At 36.2% G+C, this 11,836-nt stretch overlaps 1 long non-coding RNA gene across 2 annotated transcripts; it reads left to right on the top strand.

Moving 5' to 3' along the window:
* Positions 1-1,000: 1,000 nt before the first annotated feature.
* On the top strand, positions 1,001-9,647 carry LOC139127580 (uncharacterized). Of its 2 annotated transcripts, none has more exons than XR_011551055.1 (3): positions 1,001-1,439; positions 5,350-5,458; positions 8,752-9,647. It is a non-coding gene; the product is annotated as an uncharacterized lncRNA (long non-coding RNA). The 2 variants fall into 2 exon arrangements; XR_011551054.1 differs by having other exon boundaries at positions 5,344-5,458.
* The last annotated feature ends 2,189 nt before the right edge of the window (positions 9,648-11,836 follow it).

Raw genomic sequence — 11,836 nt, 5'->3', positions numbered from 1 at the left:
GTAAGTTGGCAAGTTGGCAGAGGCCCCCGCCAACTTCCCCATTGAAAGTTGGCAAGTAAGTTGGCAAGTTGGCAGAGGGTCCCACAAACTTGGAAACTTCCACAAGTTTGCTATTGAATTATGTAACAGACGATAGCCACCGACTTGGTATTTCAGAGTTTGAAGTTGTACCCAAGAGGGGGAAGTTGGTCGACGAAACCTGAAACTTGTACATTCTGCATATCATTAGCATCTCATTGTCGGCTACATGGACTGTCTGCCCTTTCTCCGCCTCGCCCCAAACGTCAATTAGCAAACAAATCACAAGATACAATGTAGTTCAGCCACGTGAATCCGTAAATTTTGATGCACCAATCTATCGTGATTAATTCTGAACTAACGCGCATTAATTTCAGAGTTAGGGGGATTATTTGTACTAGTTTCGAGAACTTATAATATCAGTGTACCCATTGATGTAAAAATAGACCGTACTGCTGCATATCAAATCAACTTTTAGACGATGAACTTCGAAGTTTTACATTGTACACATTTTAAATTAAAAAACTTTTCCGGAAAAGCGGGTGTAGGCCTATGGGAAAAGATACCGCGACTGTAGCGACTATTGCTCAAGAAAATGTCTTTTCCACTTTCTGCATTTACCTCGTGGTCAAGTCATAGTGAACTCTGAGCTCAGTCCCGCATGTAAATTGCGACCGTGATATACGATGATGGATTTCATAAGAAAGTGCTAGAATTTCGCTTTTCCCGTCAGTACAGTCAGTAGGCCTACATTTACAGGTTGGTAGTTATTATATCAGACTGATTTCAAACCGTGTTCATATTTCCCAAAGTTTTAATTAGGCCTAATAGCTGCTATATTTTGACCATCTTGATAAAGATCTCGCCACCGGAATATTCATGAAGGTAAAAAATGCGTAAATCGAAATCCCATTGTGTAGCCTACATGCTGAGAGGTAAACTGCACAGCCAGCAGCCTGTTGATGAAAATTGACCCCCTAGCTAGCTCGTAGCCTGCTGCTCTCTTTCTTTCTACCTCCATGCTTTAGCTGGCGAAAACGAATATATGGTTCAGTTAGCAATATTTTTATTTAACGAGAGCAAAAAAAATAACATTTTCTTCAAGATTGAGTGAAAAGTGATAGTTATCAAATTCTTTGCAAAGTTCGTTTCGTGAATATTTGAGCACTTGGGGAGCCATACTCAGAAGACGCCATTGTTATGGATAGCGTCGCGTCGCCTACTCAGCGTTGAGTTGCGTCGCTATATTTTAGTACTGACACGTCCCGCCGGTGTCTAGGAATGTCCACTAAAGACTCTAACCTTGAAATCCTGACCGTCTCGACGACTATGCGGTACGTTTGAATCTAGTGCCAGTGTGGTGATCGCCAAAGAGTCCTGCATCAGCTGGACGGTTCTCGTGTACGCTTACAATTTACCAGGTATGTATGTACAGTATGAGTATAGCTATTCACTTATTCTTGACCAGCCAAAGTGTCTGGGATACGTCTACTCCTTCTGGTATAAACGTGTCCAGCAAAATCTGTATCTGGCAAAGTATCGAACGTTTGCTTGTTTTAAATCATCGATATCTGATAATTTCAAACGAATAATGAACATCGAATTTCCGGGTCACTTTATGCTAATGTGACCTATATGCATCCCAGGATGAGAGTTGATACCTGTCAGGGACTGGACAAAAATTACGGGCGGGGGGATTGATTGGTGTTTTTAGAGGCCTGTGTTGGCACCAGATTGTCTCACCAGAAAATTTACCAACCAGATTACAGTTTCAATGGAAAACAAAAGGTAGTCCTCCTACATACTTAAACAAAGGCAATCCCAGGGATCAGCAAAAGTGCCTTATAAAATGGAAAATAATGACCCTTCAAAAAGTGTTAGCAAGAAAAAGATTGTCCCTCCAAAATTTTCATGTGCCCTGTGAGTCACAGTCTGTATAAATGATATCTTAATAATTGACATATAAGTTCTCATTTAACTTTGAACTGTTAAAGAATACTTTTAACCTTTACAAAAAATCACTAGGGTGAAAGTCCAATATCACATTTGTTGTTCACATCTGTTCTTTCAACCAATATTCTCATTGTGTACATTTTCAATTGCCAAACATTTATATAAGCACAGATTTAGCTTGTGTATTTAAAAATATCTTTTCATATTTTCTTCAGAGACCAGAATGTACATGTTTAGTGAATCAACATTCCAGTGAATTCTAAAAGCAAATTTCTTGCACACACATTCACTAGTAACCAGCTCAATCTAATCAAGTGCATTAACAGTGTTCAAAATAACACCTGTCCTGCAGTCCGAGACTGGTTGTTTTCTGCAGGACTTGTAAAATAAAAAAGTTACCAGTCTGGCGGAGAGGTTGACTTTAGTGTGGGGAGTCTTCTTTAAAACTATGTCTGCTATTTTTTCTCTGGGCTCCCATTCAAATTTTATGGCAAGACAGTTTTCTTTCCCGTAAATTCATCCTACTCAACAGCGCATAACAAAAATACTTAGGCACATAAAAGTAATCGCAGTATCAGGACTGGTAAGTTTTTGGCAGGACAGGCAACTTTTTGAAGTTACCAGTCCTGGTGACTGGTTGATATTTTCCACAAATTTCGAACACTGGCATTAATATCAATAATTAAGCATCTATAAACACACAGATATAGCTATTGATTTATTGAAAAAAATCATGGTTTCCTCATGTATATTGAAAAAACATTTTTGATGGAATCCAAAAATTAAATTTTTTGTACACAGATGTATTTTGCCTCCAAATTCCAACTACTAGAATTACATAAATTATCAAACATGGATAAATGTACATATACAGTAATGCATGTTGCATAGGGGAAAACTGTCAATATTTTGCCTAACAGATTCCAATGTATTAAATTTGATATTTTTTGGGTAAAGCACTGTATTGGCCACATCTTGTTTTCAAATAGTTTCAATAGTTGCACAAAAATGATAACCTTGCCCCAAAGGCATGCATGACAATTCAAAATGCTTTTTTAAAAAAATGGACCCCAAAAAAGGCCTTACCCCCTGTAATTTCTGTTCAGTCTCCATGAAAAGTAATCCAAGGAACACATGATTTATACGCTCTATTGTTTGTTGAACCTCTACTCAAAATGGCTGTGCATGAAGGTTAATAATAAGATAATGAAGATTTGCTATCCTTTATTTTCTTTTGAAACTGTAATCAGTTGAATGTTGGTCGATTTTTTAATTCAATCCCACAAGTCCACTTATTCAAGCTCAAATTTATGTATGTACAATGGCTCAAGGACAGAATAGGGCCCACTGATATTTTTTGACCTTTTTTTTCTATAGTCATAGGAGACATTACATTTAATGATTTATGTTGTCAATTTATTTCCTTTGTCACAATAATAGTATTAATTTAGAGGGTTATAAATAATGCAAAGTTACATGACGACTAGCATGTTTAACCCTTTGCACCCTGACCCCCTGGTACTCTATGATGTCTGAGCCGGGGTCAAAGGGTTAAAGACCCACTAGCTGTAAGTCTTGAAATTTGTTTACCTCAAGATACATGTATCTCCCCATTTTGTCCTAGTTTTCTCTGAATTCTGCCCCAAAGTATTGTTTATGTAACTTATGTGACAAATTATTGATATGTTGGACTTGCACAACTCTACAAATTGCTAAGGACTGTGATTTTTACTGTGCGCACCGGTAGGATTTCTCCGAGAGTGCCCCTGCTTTGCAAACATAGACAATTACTCATACACTGCAGCACAGTTACCTGTACGACCACGGATAAGCCTAATTCACGTGCCGCGAGCCAAAGTTCAGTTTGCATGATTAGCATTTTAAGCTAGTAGAAATAGGTGCATTTTCACTCTAATTCACTTTATCGATTAATCTTCACTGTTAAATCACATTTAATGAGGCCTTGTATGTGCATAAAGTGGTGACCTGTGATATGTGTGTTCACGAATTCAACCTGTGCTGGCCGGTAAGGGACTGGAAAAAATTTATAGGGAGGGAGGGCGAATTTTTCAAAACGATGCTGAGAAAAGTGACTCTCCCCAATCGTTATGCTGTCCCTGTACGTGCTATAGTCAACATCAATAATATTTTATTTGACAGATCTTAAGTAATTCATAATGTGACGCCTCATCCAACCAAATATGAAGGCTATTGCACTAATACTGGCAAATAAGTTAAATTCAGGTCAGAGGTCATCCTGGTTACTTGATATTTTTGCTGTACACTTTCCTCCTATGATGGCCGTCCAGCAAAAATAAGACCTATAGCCATATTGGCTTGGTCAAATGTCATCCTGGTCGCTTGATATTTTAGCAGAAATCTTAGTTAACATAATCAATCATCTCTTTCCACTAAACTTCAGACCTCCACCTCTGTTAGCTACAGTGTTGGGTATTGAAATTGTTTAACATTTCACACTATGACTGAGGTGAGCCCAACTTCACTGCGGGAATGTATGAACTACATGCATTAGCATGAACTCTGTGTGACCAAACAATTCAGAGAATGTTGCGCCCTGAGTGGCCCATCAAATGATGAAGTAAGGGCCATTCAACATTTTATCGCCTGAATTGCACAATGCTCTGTGCATTACATTGGATTGCTTTGTGCAGTTTGTGTGAAGGTTTCAGTGCAGATATGCACAGTATACAGGGTTTTTGCTTGTATGCACTGTGATGGGATTTAATGTTTTGGCAAATATTTAATCACATTGCAATCTTTATCTTGTCCAAAATTGCATGTACAGTCCCAGTGTGTAGTTAATAATAAGTGTATACATCACCAAAATTAGAACATTCTCACAAACTTATTTTGGCTTGACGTTAAAATCATAAAAACAATGCTAGAAGATACAGCTAGTGGGGGCTTAAGTTAACATGAGATTAATTTTAATCTTACCTAAACATGATATGTCATTTTATTTTGCATCATTTCATTTTTAACTTTCTAAATTATTTCTGTTTCTGCTGAAAATGAAATGTGGTGTTACTTTTAACATGCACATTTTAGATATTGATATGACCATGGATGTAAAAAGAGTCAATTTTTCATCAATGGTCTGACAGTCTACCAGCTCTGAGATACTGCAGGAATGCATAGAGCAGTGTGAATCCAATGAAGTTGAGCCTTTACAGGCCATGAAAATGCTTGATATATTTCTGATTCAAATATGTGTTGATGGACTGTCAGATTAATATGGTGATTTATCGTCATTATTGTCACGTGAAATGTGATGATTTTATCATCTGTGTTTAAGATAATTTAATTTTTCACAGTAGGATTTTTAACTCTTTTTATTTATTTCCTTGCAAGTTGCAGGTCCCGTGGAGATATTTATTAGGCGTTGAACACATAGGAAAGTGTAGTGCCCCAAGGAATGACAGAGTCACACGAAAAGGCATGCCAACAACTGAGAAGAATATGAGAGGTGTGTACTTCATACACATGTACAAAGTCTGCACTGATAAGTTTTTTGTTTAAAGTTGTGAACTTTGAAGGACATGCTAACCAAAGCACCAGTGTTGGTGAATTATGGTACATGAACATGGTTAAGCAGAACCATTACAACACAAAGTAAGAAAATTTTACTATAAGTTGACCGTTAATGTTTGGTTATATTTGCAGAGCACCTAACAGCCATAAGCAACAAAATCTGCCTTTATAATCTTCTTTTGAAGATACAGATGTAATTGATAGTGATTCAGCTTAGCCCATGTCAATTTTTGAAATCACAATGAAATGTGTAAAGTCTGCAATTTTATATAAAGAAGCAAAGTGTTGAAACAACTTAAGGGGGCTCGTACATGAGTTCCAAACACAAATGTACATGACATACAATAATTGCATAGTCAAACCTAAGAAATGTTTTTTTTAACACTGTCTCCCAACACTTGCCAAAATATTACTGAAGGAATCCTTGAAGTGTACTTTATGAACTTTGTACGAGAAACAAAACATCTAAACAATATCACAAGACAAACTGTCGTTAGAGAGTTTGTTGCAAATTGTGTAATGAAAGATGAAACAAGCTTCTGTTCTGATAACATGTTCCAGATTTCATGACATGCTCAAAAACCATAATTTTATCTTTTACTAAAATAGTATGAAACTATTTTCCTATAAACTTAAACCGAAACTATAATACAGTGGGGACTATGTCATCCGTGATGACTTCTAGATCAAGCACCAACAGATTAACTCTTAAAGGTATTGAATTTGATCCCAGGGCCTAGGAGTGGCACATCGAAAACAGTGTGTATCTTTGCATCGGAGGCGGAATAAACTATGAGTGTATCTATTTATCCAGGAAATCTTAATCTCGACTGCTATGTTTGTACGCACAAAGAGCCAGTCAACATTAGGGACACAAAAAAAACACAAGGAACAAACAGGCAGTGGTTTTGAACAAAATCAATGTACCCGGTACTTCAACATGAAAATATTCATACCTTGACGCACTTTGAACATAGCTCGTAACAAAGGACAATGGAAAGCCCGTGGAACTACGTGTACAACTATAACAGCCACTCATGTAGTTGGTGCACATGAAGATTTTTCAGATCAACAACTTTTACGGATGGTGAACTTACCTTTCCTACTGCAAGGCAATTGTTATCTAACTCGATTTAGCATGACATTTTTTATGGACTGTTGACGCGGTGTTTACAGTTATTACATGGTGGCAAATCCTTGTCGAATCGACGACTGCTACATAAACAGTCACTGAAGAATCTATGCATGCATTTACGACACTGGATATTTTTACCATTTTTAATCGAAAACCGTTCGTATACGTGTATGATGGTGACAAAAACAACATAAGGAGTACATTGTTACTGATTACTTTGACCAAACAAAAATCACCTGAACGATGATCATACAGAACTCTTCAGGTTTCAGGACTAAATGACCCCAAGCCCGATCTCAGTCAACAGTACCGGGCTCGACGTCTACTCTATCAAACTGGCCCAGAGAATATACTAAATTTACCTTGAAAAAATTCAAACTGTGTATCATATTGAAAAAAATCTACTTGGGCCACGGAGCGAATTAAAAAAACTCAACAAAACCCAACAGAAGCAGTGGAATGATCATTAGTGTGCAAGGTCGCTGTATTATATGTCAGGGTAAAAAAATTGTAGCTTTGAAATTTCTGGACGGTATAAAAGGCTCAGTGGTACAAATGTTTATTCATTGTTGACATCGTATCGATCTGATTGACACAACAAATGTTTGATCGTGCATCCCCTCGTGATTGGCAGCTGTTTGAAAGCTTTCACCTATTGTTCTTTGGATGCTTCGAACACGTCCACAGCATCGCAGCAGTTTTGGCATCAAAAATCAACTTAAAATGGATATAATGAGAGAATTTCACCAACAAGGTGATGCCACAAGTATTCACAAAAGTAATATTTTGTTTGTTGAAAACTCCAGATTTTCGGGAGCATTTGTTGATGCTGTTACCATGTGCCACTCATGTTGGATTATGAATGCCAAGGGAGATAGGGGTATTTATAGGCTCCGAGTCCCCCTGCCTTTATCCATACTGGCACCCATACGCAGTCAGTTCAGTCTTTGATTTGGGTGATTCCCCAGCGTGACATGCCCTCTTTTTAGTTCAATGTATGTAAATGTTACAAGGCACTGTAGGTCAAAGCTGCATGGTACAAAAATATTTCTACCTCAATATTCCATCCTGATTTGACAGATTTAATATTCTAACGTATATGTCTTACTGTATTAGTTCTCGACCAACGTACAAAGACTTGGTCCATTTGCTGAAGCATTAATTGATGATATGTTTTGCAAAATTAATAGTGGAAGCACGACCATACACCATGTGTCTTGGAGATACATTGATGTTAGTCTCTCCTAACAAAAACAGGAATATTTAGTAAATAAAATAGGCAATGAATGTGTGAAAAAAAATCTTTTATCTTCATATTTATATATTATGGCACAAACTTGTCAGTTTTATGTGCAACAGTACATAGATGACCAGTTTATTCATCAAGGGACCATTGAGTTATTACAGCCAGCACAATGTCAATGGGTTTGGGTTCACTTTAAATTGTTAAAAAAAGTAGTTTTAGTGTTCAAAAAATATTTTGGGAGATAAAATGATTCGCTGCATTATTTCACTCTCGGTAGTCATTAAACTGTAAATCTGAACAAAAGTATAATTATCTGTCACATAAACATTTTGCCTTGGCAACTCTGAGGCTTGTCTTATTGTAAATCGAGCTCACTGAGGGCAATGAACAATTTCTATTACTTACATATTAGAGATATAGCAAGTTTTGTCAGGGAAAATATTTAACAGTGACCTCTTGACCACTAATACCATGAAAAAAGAAATGTTTAGTTGAAATTCCAATATAATTACTGTTGTCCACATCTGAACCTTCAAACACCCTATTTGAATCAAGTATATATGTATCAATTGTCAAACACCTCAGAAAGCAGAGAATGTGTTTGTTAAGCATTGTTAAAAAAAGTATTCATAGTTTTGTCATAGACTCCAATGTATAGTGAATCAACATTTCAGTGAGATTCAGAAATCAAATTTCTTGCATACATATCAACTTTTAACCATTATAGTCTAATGAAGTACTTTCAAATGAATTATCAAAGGTTTATAAATACACAGATTTAAGCAAAAACTAACTAAATGGATAATGTACAATTCTGATTATTTATTCTGTGTATCGTTATTTGCAGAAATTGAAGGACGCAAACGGGGCTATCCAAGGACTAGCATGAAGCTGAAGACATTTTGATAGTTGTGTGTGTTTCTTCTGAGGATAGCGAGCAGAATAGAAGTTGCAAGGGTGGTGCCTTTATTCGGAGACACTGGCAATGGGATAGAGAGAGAAGTGAAACTGCGTACATTATGGAAAAACACTTGCATCAAAGGAAATGCATATTGAGGATACCTTGCATTGAGGGCGTGGCCCCAATCAGACCAGAGCCTGAGGATGAGGATGGTGGGCCATGAGCCGTTATACAGACAAATGACAATATCAACAGCGCTGACAACTCATTACAGGACAATGTTTAATGTATAAGCGTATGTTTTTGCATTTTCTTGATTCTGCTAAAAGCTCAATGATGCATTTTTAGTTTTGAACAAAGACCACTCAACTTTTGAATTTTATCGACTAGATACAGGCTGTACTCATGTTATTGCACCGACCGAGTCATAAACAGTGATTATTTGTATAATTGTATTTTTGGGCAATTTTTTCTATTGTTGGTCAAGAAATCTTCTCTGAGACCACAACTCCTATTGATTTGAAAGTTGGTGTGGAGGTTTTTAGGGTACAGCTCAGTAAGACTCTTTCAAATTGTGGTGAAGTTTGCATAATTGTATTTTTGGCAAAATTTTTACCATTGTCTTTTGCCAAGTCTTTTTTTTTTAATCGCTACTACAATTGTACAGACGTCCAATAGATGACTTGAAATATTGGTTTCAAAAAGTCTGGTTATATTATTGTTTGTGATTTTTTTTCAGAAACCGCAGCTTTTGTTTAACACATGTGTCAATTATTGTAAATATTTCATTGGATTAGTATTGTTCAGTGAATAAAAAAGACATTATTTTTTTAATTGCATAACAGTTGTATGAACTTAAATTGTTGATGTGTGTAGTGTAACATGTGAGTATGAGTAAAATGAAAGAATACTAGTATATCATGAGAATACCGGTAATACATTTTAATCAATAATGGTAGATATTGTGCATACCATCCTATGGCAATATGCCAGCACATAATTCTGTAAACACAAAATGGAAGAATGCAGAAAAGATATTAAATATCCGCGCTGTACATATGTATCAACTTGGTCCTGTTTGTTTCCCGCTAATAGAAATAACTGCCCCATATCTATTTTCTAAGCATGTCCATGCATCATTACCAGTGTAATTGTTGATATTGCACTGAAGTAAGACCTTTTGAAATGGATCTGTCAAAAATAACATAAAGGATACAGAGGCCATGTTTAGAAGCAGAATACAAGGTTATTTTGGTATACAATTATGAAAATAAAATGATGAAACAGTACAAAATGTGCAAAAGGTACAGGTTACTGTTTCAAGTAAATATCGATTCATGAGAAATTCAAAAAATTAAAAGGAATGACAGCAGAGCAGTGATATTTTATGCAATTTCACGCAAGGTACCATGGGAAAATTTAAGGCAAGAGGGTGGATTCCCATGATCACTAATTTCACGCAGAATCCATTGAAATCCTGCACAGGATTATTCAGGAGACTGTCTTATGGAATCCATTAAAATGCTGTAATGGATTCTGCTGTGGATTCTAAAAGTGTTCCGTATATAGAAAAATCCATAATTGGATACCTTAGGATTCCCTGAGTACCCACAATGGATATCTCTGGATTTCCTTGGATTCTGATTGAATCCACGGAGGAATCCACAACAATGCTTGATGGATTCTGGCTTTTTCACATAGTGCTTGTATAAGATGTCAGCAAGGCCTTAATGAATATTTTAAGTCTGAGGTTGGTACAAGACAAGGTTGTATGCTCAGTCCTCTTTATTTTCACTTTTTATAAATGAGTTGGCAAACTATATGAATAATGAATCTACAGGTGGCATTTACATAAATTAGGATTTCCCATCACTAGGTATTCTCATGTACGCAGATGATGTTTCTGATGCAGCTGAGTCGCCGATTCGACTACAGCGCAAATTAAACCAACTGGAGAAATTTTGTGAACACTGGGCCATGGAAGTAAACTTGTCTAAATCAAAAATTGTTGTTTTTCGTAATGGAGGGTACTTGAGAGCCTATGAGAAGTGGAGTTTTCATGGCGAAAAAGTTGAAACTGTGAAACATTACAATTACTTGGGATTGATTTTTTCCTCCAGGTTATCCTGGTCTCCTGCAAAAAGAAATCTTGCAGCAAAAGGTGTAAAGAGTCTCTACTCAATTCAATCTGTGATTCGTAAACTCGGCGGAATGTCTATTGCTATTTGATGCAATAATTGTACCGGCTGTTTGTTACGGGAGCGAAGTGTGGGGTTTTGAATTTTCAGAATGTATTGAGCGTGTTCAATTAAAGTTTTGTAAATTTTTATTAGGGGTTAATAGCAATGCAAATAATCAAGCTGTTCTAGGGGAGTGTGGGAGGTTACCATTATGCTGTTTTTATTTTAAACGTTGTATCATTTTTGGTTAAAATTGCTTGAAATGAACGAGACTAGATACCCTAAAGCTTGTTACAATATGCTTAAACGTTTAGATGATGCAGGTAGAACTACTTGGGCTACACATATTAAAAATCTTCTCTTTAGATATGGTTTTGGGGTTGTTTGGTTGGACCAACAAGTTTAAAATACACAACATTTCTTGTATTTATTTTCACAACGAGTAAAAGATTGTTGTCAGCAAGAATGGTATATGAAATAATTATGTCACCAAAATTAAATCTCTACAGTAAGTTTAAGTCACTACTTGAGCCTGAGAAATATTTAAGTTGTCTTAATACTTACGATAAAAGCGTTTTGGCTAAATTTCGCTGTTCAAATCACAAATTAAATATTGAAGTGGGGCGTCATTTAAAATTTCCATTGCCACAGAGAGTTTGCATGTATTGTAAAAATGTTAAGTGTATTTCTGTTATTGAAAATGAATTTCACTTTGTATTTATTTGCTCTTTGTATGATGATATCAGAATCAAATACTTACCCAGAATAGTAATTGAACATCCATCAGAAGACAGACTTGTAGAAATGCTTTCAACACAGAGTGTCAATAGAATTTGTCAGTTTTCAATTTA

This window comes from Ptychodera flava, unplaced genomic scaffold, assembly GCF_041260155.1.
Source record: "Ptychodera flava strain L36383 unplaced genomic scaffold, AS_Pfla_20210202 Scaffold_33__1_contigs__length_2856901_pilon, whole genome shotgun sequence".
In the NCBI taxonomy this organism is placed as follows: Eukaryota; Metazoa; Hemichordata; class Enteropneusta; family Ptychoderidae; genus Ptychodera; species Ptychodera flava.
This window is presented reverse-complemented; position numbering and strand designations above follow the sequence as displayed.